Source organism: Triticum dicoccoides, chromosome 4B (genome assembly GCF_002162155.2).
Source record: "Triticum dicoccoides isolate Atlit2015 ecotype Zavitan chromosome 4B, WEW_v2.0, whole genome shotgun sequence".
Classification (NCBI taxonomy): domain Eukaryota; kingdom Viridiplantae; phylum Streptophyta; class Magnoliopsida; order Poales; family Poaceae; genus Triticum; species Triticum dicoccoides.
In genome coordinates, this window is record NC_041387.1 from 168,602,781 (window position 1) to 168,614,970 (window position 12,190).

Below are 12,190 nucleotides of genomic sequence, written 5' to 3' on the forward strand. Positions count from 1 at the left end.
CCCAAGCCTATGAGAATGCCAAGCTATTCAAAGAAAAAGTCAAACGCTGGCATGACAAAAGGATAGAAAAGTGTGAGTTTAATGTAGGTGATTATGTGTTATTATTCAACACTCGTTTAAGATTTTTTGCAGGAAAACTTATCTCTAAATGGGAAGGTCCTTACATTATCAAGGAGGTCTATCGTTCTGGAACCATAAAAATCAACAACTTCGAAGGCACAAGTCCAAGGGTGGTGAACGGTCAAAGAATTAAACATTATGTCTCAGGTAATCCTATTAATGTTGAAACTAATATTATTGAAACCGTAACCCCGGAGGAATACATAAGGGACACTTTCCAGAACGTTCCAGGCTCTGAAAAGGAATAGGTATGAGGTACGGTAAGTAAACCGACTCCAAAACAATTCTAATGGCAACTTTTATCAGTTTTGGAATATTTAAGAAATTTAGGAGGAAAGAAGTAGTCCGGGAAGGACACAAGGCCTCCATGAGGGTGGAGGGCGCGCCCACCCTTACTGGGTGCGCCCCCTGTCTCGTGGACACCTCGTGTGCCTCCCAGACTCCGTTTTCTTGCACGTTACATATTTTGGTCGGTAAAAATTCATTATATAAACTCCCGAAGGTTTTGACCACCGTATCACGCAAATATCCTCTGTTTTCGTTTCGAGCTGTTTCTGTTGCAGATCTAGAGCACTATGACGTCACCCTCCTTCAACAATGAAGGCAAGGATGCTTGGCTATTGAAGATAGAGCTGAAAAGGGAAGAATCGGAAGAGATCAACAAGGATGAAGGGATCAAGAAGGCCATGGAGGTTCAAGCTCCGGCAGTGAAAGAAGAAGACATCCCTCAATCCTTACCTAACCTCTTTACTCCAACTAAGATTGAAGCTTTCAAGATGACTGAGTTAGCTCGCATACAGAATAAGTATCTTACACAGGAGAATATTTTGCTGAAGGATCATATCGCCTGACTCAAGGGCATTATCCGCAAGTTGGAGGAGCTTTTACGCTTGATGTGCGATTATCCACCATCATCATCACCACCTCCATCACCTCCGAGGACATAATCACATGGGTATGGGCACTCCCCTTGGCAACTGCCAAGCTTGGGGGAGGGCCCCGGTATCGTATCACCATCACACTCCTATCTTTACCGTTTTATTTAGTTCGATCCTTTTAGTAGTATCTTGATCTAGTAGATTGAAGTTTTAGTATCAAGTAGTTTTTAGTTTTGCTTTGTGATCTCTTTATGTAATCGAGTCCGTGAGCTATCTATAATAAAGATTAGTGTTGAGTCAAGGGCTTTGCTATCTTGCTATGATCTTGAGAAAGTAGAAAGAATAAAAGAGTTCATATTGATCTTATGGATAGTAATGACTTCACACATAGAAAGTATGAGGCATAAAAGTTGTTGAGAGTTGATAAATGTAGTTTTGGTCATCGTTGCAATTAATAGGAAGTAATAAGGAAAGAGAGGTTTCACATACAAATATATTATCTTGGACATATTTTATGATTGTGAAGCACTCATTAAGTATGACATGCTAAAAGAGTTGATGTTGGACAAGGAAGACAACGTAATGGTTTATGTTTTCTCACATCTGAGTTAAAGTATATTGTCATTGACCTTCCAAACATGTTGAGCTTGCCTTTCCCCCTTATGCTAGCCAAATTCCTTGCACCAAGTAGAGATACTACTTGTGCTTCCAAATATCCTTAAACCCAGTTTTGCCATGAGAGTCCATCATACCTACCTATGGATTGAGTAAGATCCTTCAAGTAAGTTATCATGTTGCAGGCAATAAAAATTGATATCTAAATATGTATGACTTATTAGTGCAGAGAAAATAAGCTTTATACGATCTTGTTATGGAAGCAATAAAAGCGACGAACTGCATAATACAGGTCCATATACAAGTGGCAATATAAAGTGACATTCTTTTGCATTAAGATTTCATGCATCCAACCCTAAACGCACATGACAACCTCTGCTTCCCTCTGTGAAGGGCCTAACTTTTACTTCATGTTTTTACTTTATGCTTGAGTCAAGGTGACCTTCACGTTTCCCTTTTTCATTTTATCCTTTGGCAAGCTCCTCGTGTTTGAAAGATCATGATATATATATATATCCAATTGGATGTAAGTTAGCATGGATTATTATTGTTGACATCACCTAAAGGTGAATACATTGGGAGGAAACACAATAAGCCCCTATCTTTCTCAGTGTCCGGCTGAAACTCTATAACCACAAGTATTGCATGAGTGTTAGCAATTGTAAAAGACTACATGATAGTTGAGTGTGTGGACTTGCTGAAAAGCTCTATTCTTGACTCTTTCGGATGTTATGATAAATTGCAATTGCTTCAATGACTGAGATTATAGTTTGTTAGCTCCCAATGAAGTTTCTGAACCATGCTTGACATTGTGAATTGATCGTTACTTGAGCATAAGAAATCATATGATAAAATCTATTTATGTTGTTGTTATAAGAATGATCATGATGCCCTCATGTCCGTATCTCATTTTTATCGACACCTCTATCTCTAAACATGTGGACATATTTTTCGATTTCGGCTTCCGCTTGAGGACAAGCAAGGTCTAAGCTTGGGGGAGTTGATACGTCCATTTTGCATCATGCTTTTATATCAATATTTATTGCATTATGGGATGTTATTACACATTATATCTCAATACTTATGGCTATTCTCTCTTATTTTACAAGGTTTACCATCAAGAGGGGGAATGCCGGCAGTAGGAATTCTGGCTGGAAAAGGAGCAAACATTGGAAACCTATTCTGCACTGCTCCAAAAATCCTGAAACTCCACGAAACTTATTTTTGGAATTAAGAAGAATTATTGAGCAGAAGAAACACCTCAGGGGGCCCACACCCTGGCCAAGAGAGTGGGGGTGCGCCCACCCCTACTTGGCGCGCCCCCTGTCTCCTGGGCCCCCTGGTGGCCCTCCGGTGTCCATCTTGTGCTATATGAAGGCTTTTACCCTGGAAAAAATCATGGGCAAGCTTATGGGACGAAACTCCGCCGCCACGAGGCGGAACCATGGCGGAACCAATCTAGGGCTCCGGTGGAGCTGTTCTGCCTGGGACACTTCCCTTCGGGAGGGGGAAATCATCACCATCGTCATCACCAAAGACCTCTCATCGGGAGGGGGTCAATCTCCATCAACATCTTCACTAGTACCATCTCCTCTCAAAACCCTAGTTCATCTCTTTTATCCAATCTTGTATCCAAACCACAAATTGGTACGTGTGGGTTGCTAGTAGTGTTGATTACTCCTTGTAGTTGATGCTAATTGGTTTACTTGGTGGAAGATCATATGTTCAGATCCCTAATTCATATTATTACTCCTCTGATTATGAACATGAATATGCTTTGTGAGTAGTTACGTTTGTTCCTGAGGACATGGGTGAAGTCTTGCTATTAGTAGTCATGTGAATTTGGTATTCGTTCGATATTTTGATGAGATGTATGTTGTCTTTTCCTCTAGTGGTGTTATGTGAACGTCGACTACATGACACTTCACCATTATTTGGGCCTAGAGGAATGCACTAGGAAGTAATAAATAGATGATGGGTTGCTAGAGTGACAGAAGCTTAAACCCTAGTTTATGCGTTGCTTCATTAGGGGCTGATTTGGATCCATATGTTTAATGTTGTGGTTAGGTTTACCTTAATACTTCTTTTGTAGTTGCGGATGCTTGCAATAGGGGTTAATCATAAGTGGGATGCTTGTCCAAGTAGGGGCACTACCCAAGCACCGCTCCACCCACATATCAAATTATCAAAGTACCGAACGTGAATCATATGAGCGTGATGAAAACTAGCTTGACGATAATCCCATGTGTCCTCGGGAGCTCCTTTCTCATTATAAGAAATTGTCCAGGCTTATCCTTTGCTACAAAAAGGATTGGGCCACCTTGCTGCACTTTATTTACTTTCATTGCTTGTTACTCGTTACAATTTATCTTATCACAAAACTATCTGTTACCTACAATTTCAGTGCTTGCAGAGAAAACCTTACTGAAAACCGCTTATCATTTCCTTCTGCTCCTCGTTGGGTTCGACACTCTTACTTATCGAAAGGACTACCATAGATCCCCTACACGTGTGGGTCATCGCCCCTCTCTATCATGTTGTGATGAATTGAGTTTTCCCTTTGAGATTTCATTTTATCAGATTGAATACTTTTATGGATTTGGGAGCACTTTATATATATCTTGCTTATGGATACCCCTGGTGACAATGGGGTATTATATTGATTCACTTGATATATGTTTTGGCACTCAACTCGCAGATTCCCGAGGTGACATTGGGGTAATCTATGGATAGGAGTTGATGCACATTCTTGTGTTTGTTTCTCCGGTAGAAATCTTGGGGCACTCTTTGAGTTTCTTTGTGTTGGATTGAGTATTACGGATCCGAATTTTCTTGGTGTTATTTTAGTACGAACTCTTGGGTAGATCGATCGGAAAGAATAGCTTTGAGGTGGTTTCGTACCCTACAAACAATTTATTCTTATGTTGTCCGCTAGATAAGAACTTTGGAGTGATTCTTCATCGCACTTTGAGGGATGGTTATATGATCCAATTATATTAGCATTGTTGAGAGATTGCACTAGCGAAAGTACGGACCCTATGCCTCATTTTCAAGCATCCTTCCATCATCCCCATGGACTCTACTTCGACTACACTTGCTCCAAGAGGACCCATGACAAGAGCCCGAGAACGTGCCATCCAATCCGAGGTTAACTCTCTCCTTGTTGAATTTCCCTTTGACCCATTTGAGACATGGCTACTACCTCAAACGGAGACACTTTGTGTGCTCAGGTACCATGAAAGAAGCCAAGGAGAAGGAGTGGTGCAAGATGGACATCAAGATCAAGGAGGCATTCCACCCAGCCTGGGAGGACCGGTACAACCGCCCAACCACCGCTCGGGCGGAACAACTGGCCAGCCACCGCCCAACAACCGGCCGCTATTCTGCGAGCAAGCGGTGCAAGGCCGGTACAGCATCGGTTCTACCGGTTTCTGCCCAAAGACCGGAACAACCGCCCCAACCTCCGGTACAATCGCTGGCGCCTTTTACGCCCACCTTCAGAAGCCAGCACCCGAACCCCCAGCGGTAGTACCGCCTTCCTCGACCGGAACTACCGCCCCTCAGGAGCTCTCAGCGGTACTACCGGCCCCCTGACCGGTACTACCGGCCTACCTGCGCGCAGTGCACTTACCCCTTCATGACTTAACACTATATATACTCGTCTCCTAGCTTCGTATTAGGGTTATCACTGGATTAGCTCATATTTGTGAGAGAGCCTTTGCTCATCCACTTGGATACTTCTCCTTGGAGTTCAGGACCTCTTCGGAGAAGATCCCCCAAGCGGATTCAAGACCCCTTTCTAGGGAAGACCCCCAAGACCTCCGTTAGGAGATGAACTGTCCTTTGTATCCTTACCTTTGTTGATTGTGGATCATATGCATCTCTTTGTGTTCGGTGATCTAGCACTCGTGTGATTGATTCTATGTCGGTTGAGTGTTTCTCTTGTTCTCCCCGTATTTTCCCTCTAGTTCTTCCGCGTGTTCTTCGTGATTCCCCGTAGGATCCCTCCAAACGTGAAAGATCGACCACATAGGGTTCTGCCCTACATCATCTTGGTATCATGAGCCACGTTGATCACGTTTTTGGAGCCCCTACCCCGTGTTTTCTAGCTTGATTTTGTTGTTTTCACCCTAATTCCGAAAATCCCCACCAAAAATAGCCCCAAATTTTTTTGTGATTTGTTGGTTTGATGATGTTTTGTTGATTTTGATCCATGGATTTGCTTGGTTTCAAGTGGATCTAGCCTTCCCCCAAGTTTCCCATCTTCTCATCCACGAAACCCTCCGAATTTTGCCCCCAAAACCATCCAATTCCGCCCCAAAATCGCGCCCAGTTTCGCGCTGTGTCGAATCCCGACACGAGCGGTACAACCGCCCCTCCGAGCGGTACCACCGCTGAGTACCACAAGCGGTACAACCGGCCTTCTGTCCGGTACTACCGGCCAGGCCATTTCCAGCATAACTCCCACATCCACCTCCACTTTCCGCTTCCACCATTGTTGTTTTGGTCTTTGAGATTTTGAGTTGTGGTTCCCGTGTCCTATTGTGTTTTGGCTATATAGGTACGGTTCGACGTCAACATCACCACCGCTCATCTTCGCCAAGGACTCATCATCGTCAAGGACGGTAACATCGACGACATCTTTGTCATCTCTTGCAATTGCATTGATAACCACATAGCCTTACTTTTGCGTTGCTTACCCATCGAGACTAGCCATTGAGTATTGCCGGCAACGTGACTTGTGCACATTAGTGATCATACAACATAGCATACATATCATACCACAGTGGTGCATATCTTGAGATCAACTTGTGTGTCACAAAGTTGTCATAGCATACACAATTGCTATCTTGGTTCGTGAAGTTTTGCATGAGAAAAGAGCTCAAAAGTGAAGAGCCACCCAAGCTTTTAAGCAAAAGAGAAAGATAAGCAAAGAGCTTATAAGCGAGAACCATAGCATCATACAGCATTAAGATTGTCATATCCGATCATCTTAGATCATAGCACCGAAATATCATACATATAGCATACTTGGGATAGAGATCGTAGCATTTTTGTCTAGTAGGTTGTGCACAAGTTTGCGTATCCGCCTATTGTGCAATCGTGCTAGCGTCTCTCTAGTATTGTGCAACAAGAGCATTTTGTGGTTTCCACATTTTGGCTCACCTTTGGTTTGCACAATCCCACTTATCTATTTGCGTGTGTGTTTCCTTGTACCATTACTTACTTGGTCTACTTGTTACATTTGTGAATTTGCGAATCTTTTTCAACATCTTTGAGTCAAACTAACGATTGCAATCAATTTTGTGCCACCATCCTAACCAAGCTCCACCATAAGCTTTTACTTGTGTAGGTGTGAGAACCGACAAGAATTGGTACCAATAGTGCTATTTCATTGTCCGCATTTGAGTGAACTTGATTCATCTTCAACATCGGTCAAGGTACATTTGGTACACGTTCTTTTCCTTCTACCACTTACATTTTGCTTGGTATGATGGATAGGCCAAGTTCTTCTACAAATCCACCTCTCATCAAGAACGGCGACGACTTGTCATCATTCGTCACAAAGAGCCACCTTTTTGGTGCTCAAAGGGCGTTACACCAAGAGCAACAAGCTATGAGCGACCGCATCGACAACCTCGCCACCGACTTGCGACTCTCCGAACAACGTACAAGAGACTACTTCGACGACAAGTTCGACTCTCACAAGCAAGAAAATGATGCAAGAATGGAGGAGATCCGCGCCTTGATGAGGAACCGGCATCATTCCACTTCTTCCTCCTCAAGACGGAGCCGCTCGAGTCGACACTCCGATGACACCTTCTCCGGCTCAAGTACACCGTCTTCGACCATTCTTCGACGAGCCGCGCATCAAGACCATCATGCACCTCGCAACCCGCTACATGACAAGCATTCACAAGAGCAAGACAATGAGCAAGTCCCTCATCCTCAATCAAACCAAGTGGCTTTTGCTCAAGCTCAAGAACGGCAACGACTTCGGCGCCAAGAAGAAGAACGAGCGCGTCTACACCAAGAAGAACAAGACGCCGAGGCTCAACGTCTTCAACAACAACAATGAGAAGCGCAAGCGCTTGAGGCGCAACGTGCCCTTCAAGAATCAAGTCGAGCCATCGCCAACCGCAATCGCGAACGGCACAATCAAGAGGAAGCTCTTCGAGAAGAAATCCAAGAGAGGAACTACCTACCGCGTGTGCAACGTCAAGCTCCACAAGCCCCTCCTCAAGCACATCAAGCTCCACTTCAACCTCAAGTTCAACAAGAGCAAGTTGATCATAGACTTCCTCCGCGCCAAGAGCAACATGAGGATGAATATCCCCCATGTCAAGGACGTCATCATCACCATCGCCAACAACACAATGAAGAGCAATGCTATGGCAAGCTCAAGTTCACAATGCCCAAGTTCAAAGGAAACAATGATCCGGAAGAGTACCTCTCATGGGCATTGAAGGTCGACAAAATCTTTCGTTTGCACAACTATGAGGAAGAGAAGCTATGGCATCACTTGAGTTCCAAGACTATGTGCTCATATGGTGGGAACAAGTACTTGAACGCCGTGAAGCAAGAGGTGAAGCACCAATCACCACTTGGACTCAAATGAAGGATGTCATGCGGGCACGCTTTGTACCAACCTACTACAACCGCGATCTCTTCAAGAAGCTACAACTCCTCAAGCAAGGAACAAAGAGTGTTGAAGAATACTACAAGGAAATGGAGATTGCCATGATTCGAGCCAATGTCAAGGAAGATCATGAGCAAACAATGGCACGTTTCTTGAATGGACTCAATCATCCCATCAAGAAGATCGCCGACTTCAAACCATATTCCAACCTCATTGAGCTCGTGCATCAAGCAACCAAGGCGGAACGTCAAGTGCAAGATGACTTCAAGTACGCCAAGTACTCATCCAAGACCTACGGCTTCTCCAACATCCAAGCTTCAATGACTCCTCCAACATCTACGTCAACAAAACCTTCTCAAAGCAACGACGACAAGTCAAGTTACAAGAAAAATCCGACAAGTTCAAGTCGTCTTCCTCCTACTACAAGCAACTTCAAGACGCGTGCTTCATCATCTACTCCGACCGATGAGACCGTCAAAACAAGCTCCTTCAAGTGTTTCACTTGCGGCGGCCGAGGCCACAAGTCCTATGAATGCACGAACAAGCGCACCATGATCCTCAACGACGACGGCACATATGACTCAATGAGCAAAGAGGAGATGGAAGCCCTTGAGCAAGTGGCCATGCACCGGCGCGTGAACGAAGACGAAGATGATCAAGTCTTTTGTGATGAGGATTCGAGCCCCGCTCTCGTTGTCTCCAAAGTCTTGACACTTCAACATCAACAAGAAGAAGACCAAAGATGCCACATCTTCCACACAAAGGCCGGCATCAATGGAAGGTCCGTCAAGGTCATCATCGATGGAGGTAGTTGCCACAACTTGGCAAGTGAAGAACTATGTTCAAAACTTCAATTGGTCAAGAAGAAGCACCCGCACCCCTACAAGGTTCAATGGCTAAGTGACTCCGGCACTATACGAGTCGAGCATACGGTCCAAGTCTCTTTCAAAATAGGTGCTTATGAAGACACTTTGGAATGTGATGTGGTCCCAATGACCGTTTGCCACCTCCTTCTTGGTCGACCATGGCAATTCGACCGTGGTGTCATCCACAATGGGCGAACCAATCACTATAGCTTCAAGATGAAAGGGAAGGAGTATGTGCTACGGCCTATGTCTCCTAGTCAAGTGAGAGCCGACAAGCAAACCACCCACCATGGCGAGAAGAGTGAGAAAGTGACCCACCCAAAAGCGAGTGAGAGCCACAAGCCAAATATGAGCGCCTCTTCGCCTAGAGAGAAAAACCTCATCCTATTTGCCACCAAAAGTGAGATGAGAGAAGTGTGTGAGAACCCATCGAGTGTGATGCACTTTGTCCTTGTGTGCAAGGATGGAGAACCAAAAACTAACACCATTCACGAGCTACCTTTGGTGTTTCAATCTCTTTTGCAGGAATTTCAAGATGTTTTCCCCGATGAGCTACCTCCGAGTCTACCTCCCCTATGAGGCATTGAGCATCGAATCGACCTCATCCCCGTAGCGCCACTTCCAAACAAAGCTCCATACCGTCACAACCCCGAAGAGACAAGGGAAATCCAACGGCAAGTACAACAACTCATCGACAACAGTCATGTACGTGAAAGCTTAAGCCCTTGTGCCGTTCCCGTTATACTTGTGCCTAAGCCCGATGGAAGTTTCCGCTTGTGTTCCGATTGTAGACCTATAAATGCTATTACCGTTCGTTATAGGCACCCCATTCCTCACTTAGAGGATATGCTTGATGAACTTAGCGGAGCCAACTTTTTCTCAAAAATAGATCTTAAAAGTGGCTATTATCAAATCCGCATTCAAGAAGGTGATGAATGGAAAACTGCTTTCAAAACTAAATTTGGTTTATATGAGTGGTTAGTGATGCCTATGGGTTTGTCCGAAGCTCCTGGAACTTTCGTGCGTCTTATGCATCATGTGCTTAGACCTTACATAGGAGTCTTCGTTGTGGTTTACTTTGATGATATTCTTGTGTTTAGCAAAACAATGAAAGACCATATTAATCATGTTAAATCTGTTTTGCAAACCCTTCGCAAGGAAAGCCTTTATGCAAACTTGAAAAAAATGCACGTTTGGTGTTGACAAAGTGGTTTTCTTAGGATTTGTTGTCTCTTCAAAAGGTGTTCACGTAGACGAAACTAAAATTGAGGCAATTAAAACTTGGCCCCAACCAACAAATTTTCAACAAGTGCGTAGTTTCCATAGCCTTGCAGGATTTTATCGCCGATTTGTGAAAAACTTTAGCACAATTGCCGCTCCTTTACATGCTTTGAGTAAGAAGAATGCTCCTTTTGTTTGGGGATCTTTGCAATCCACCGCTTTTGATGAGCTCAAGTCTTTGCTTACTCATGCTCCGATTCTTGCTTTACCCAATTTTGACAAAACTTTTGAGGTTCATTGTGATGCAAGTGGTACCGGAATTGGCGGAGTTTTGATGCAAGAAAAACGAGCCATTGCTTATTTTAGTGAAAAACTCTCCGGTGCTCAACTTAATTATCCCATCTATGACAAAGAATTGTATGCCTTAGTGCGTGTGCTACATGTTTGGGAACATTATCTTAGACCTCATGAGTTTGTCATCCATACCGATCATGAAACGCTTAAGTACTTAAAAGGTCAAACTAAATTGAACAAGCGTCATGCCAAATGGAGTGAATTCATTGAATCTTTTCCTTATGTGATCAAGTACATTAAGGGTAAAGAAAATGTTGTTGCGGATGCACTTTCACGCATATGCATGCTTGCCACTCAACTTGAGTTGAATGTTATTGGTTTTGAGCATATAAAAGACTTGTATGAGCATGATCCTTCTTTTGCTACTCCTTACGCTAAGTGTTTGACACACACGTCTTGGGAACGATACTACCTAAAGGATGATTATCTTATGAGAGCTAACAAACTTTGCATTCCCGAGTCTTCTCTTCGTTTGCTACTTTTGCAAGAGGCTCATGGAGGCGGACTCATGGGACACTTTGGACGCGACAAGACTTTCGCCACGCTTTCCAAGAACTACTTTTGGCCCAAGATGTTTCGTGATGTCTCACGCTTCACCAACCGTTGCTCTACATGTCGCAAAGCTAAGTCAAAAGCTCAATCCCATGGCCTTTACATGCCACTTCCTATTCCTTATCAACCTTGGGAAGACATTAGCATGGATTTTGTACTTGGTTTGCCTAGAACTCAAAATGGCAAGGATTCCGTCTTTGTTGTTGTGGACAGATTTTCTAAGATGGCACATTTCATTCCTTGCAACAAGATAGACGATGCTTCACATATTGCCAATCTATTTTGTAGGGAAATCTTGCGACTTCATGGATTGCCAAAGACGATCGTCTCCGACCGTGACGTCAAGTTCTTGAGTTACTTTTGGAAGACGCTATGCGCCAAGCTCGGAATCAAGCTCTTGTTCTCATCCGCATACCATCCTCAAACCGACGGCCAAACGGAGGTGACGAACCGGACACTATCCACTCTACTTCGCGTGTTGATCAAGAAGAACATCAAGGAGTGGGAGGCGTGTCTACCCATCACCGAGTATGCCTACAACCGTGCAAGACATTCGACTACCGGCAAGTCTCCCTTCGAGGTCGTCTACGGCTTCAACCCGTTGTCACCATTGGACATTCTACCTCTTCCTCTACAAGAGCGCACCAACATGGATGCGAGTGCACGGGCAAGCTACATCAAGAAGATGCATGAAGATACAAGACACACCATCGAGCGCTAAGTACAACGACTAGCGACCAAGCTCAACATCAACAAGCAACCCATGGTATTCAACGTTGGTGACCTCGTGTGGCTACACCTTCGCAAGGACCGCTTCCCCAACGAACGCAAGTCTAAGCTTCTCCCTCGAGCCGACGGACCCTTCAAGGTGCTAGCACGCTACAACGACAATGCCTACAAGATTGAACTCCCACGAGACAAGTACACCGTGAGCGACATCTTCA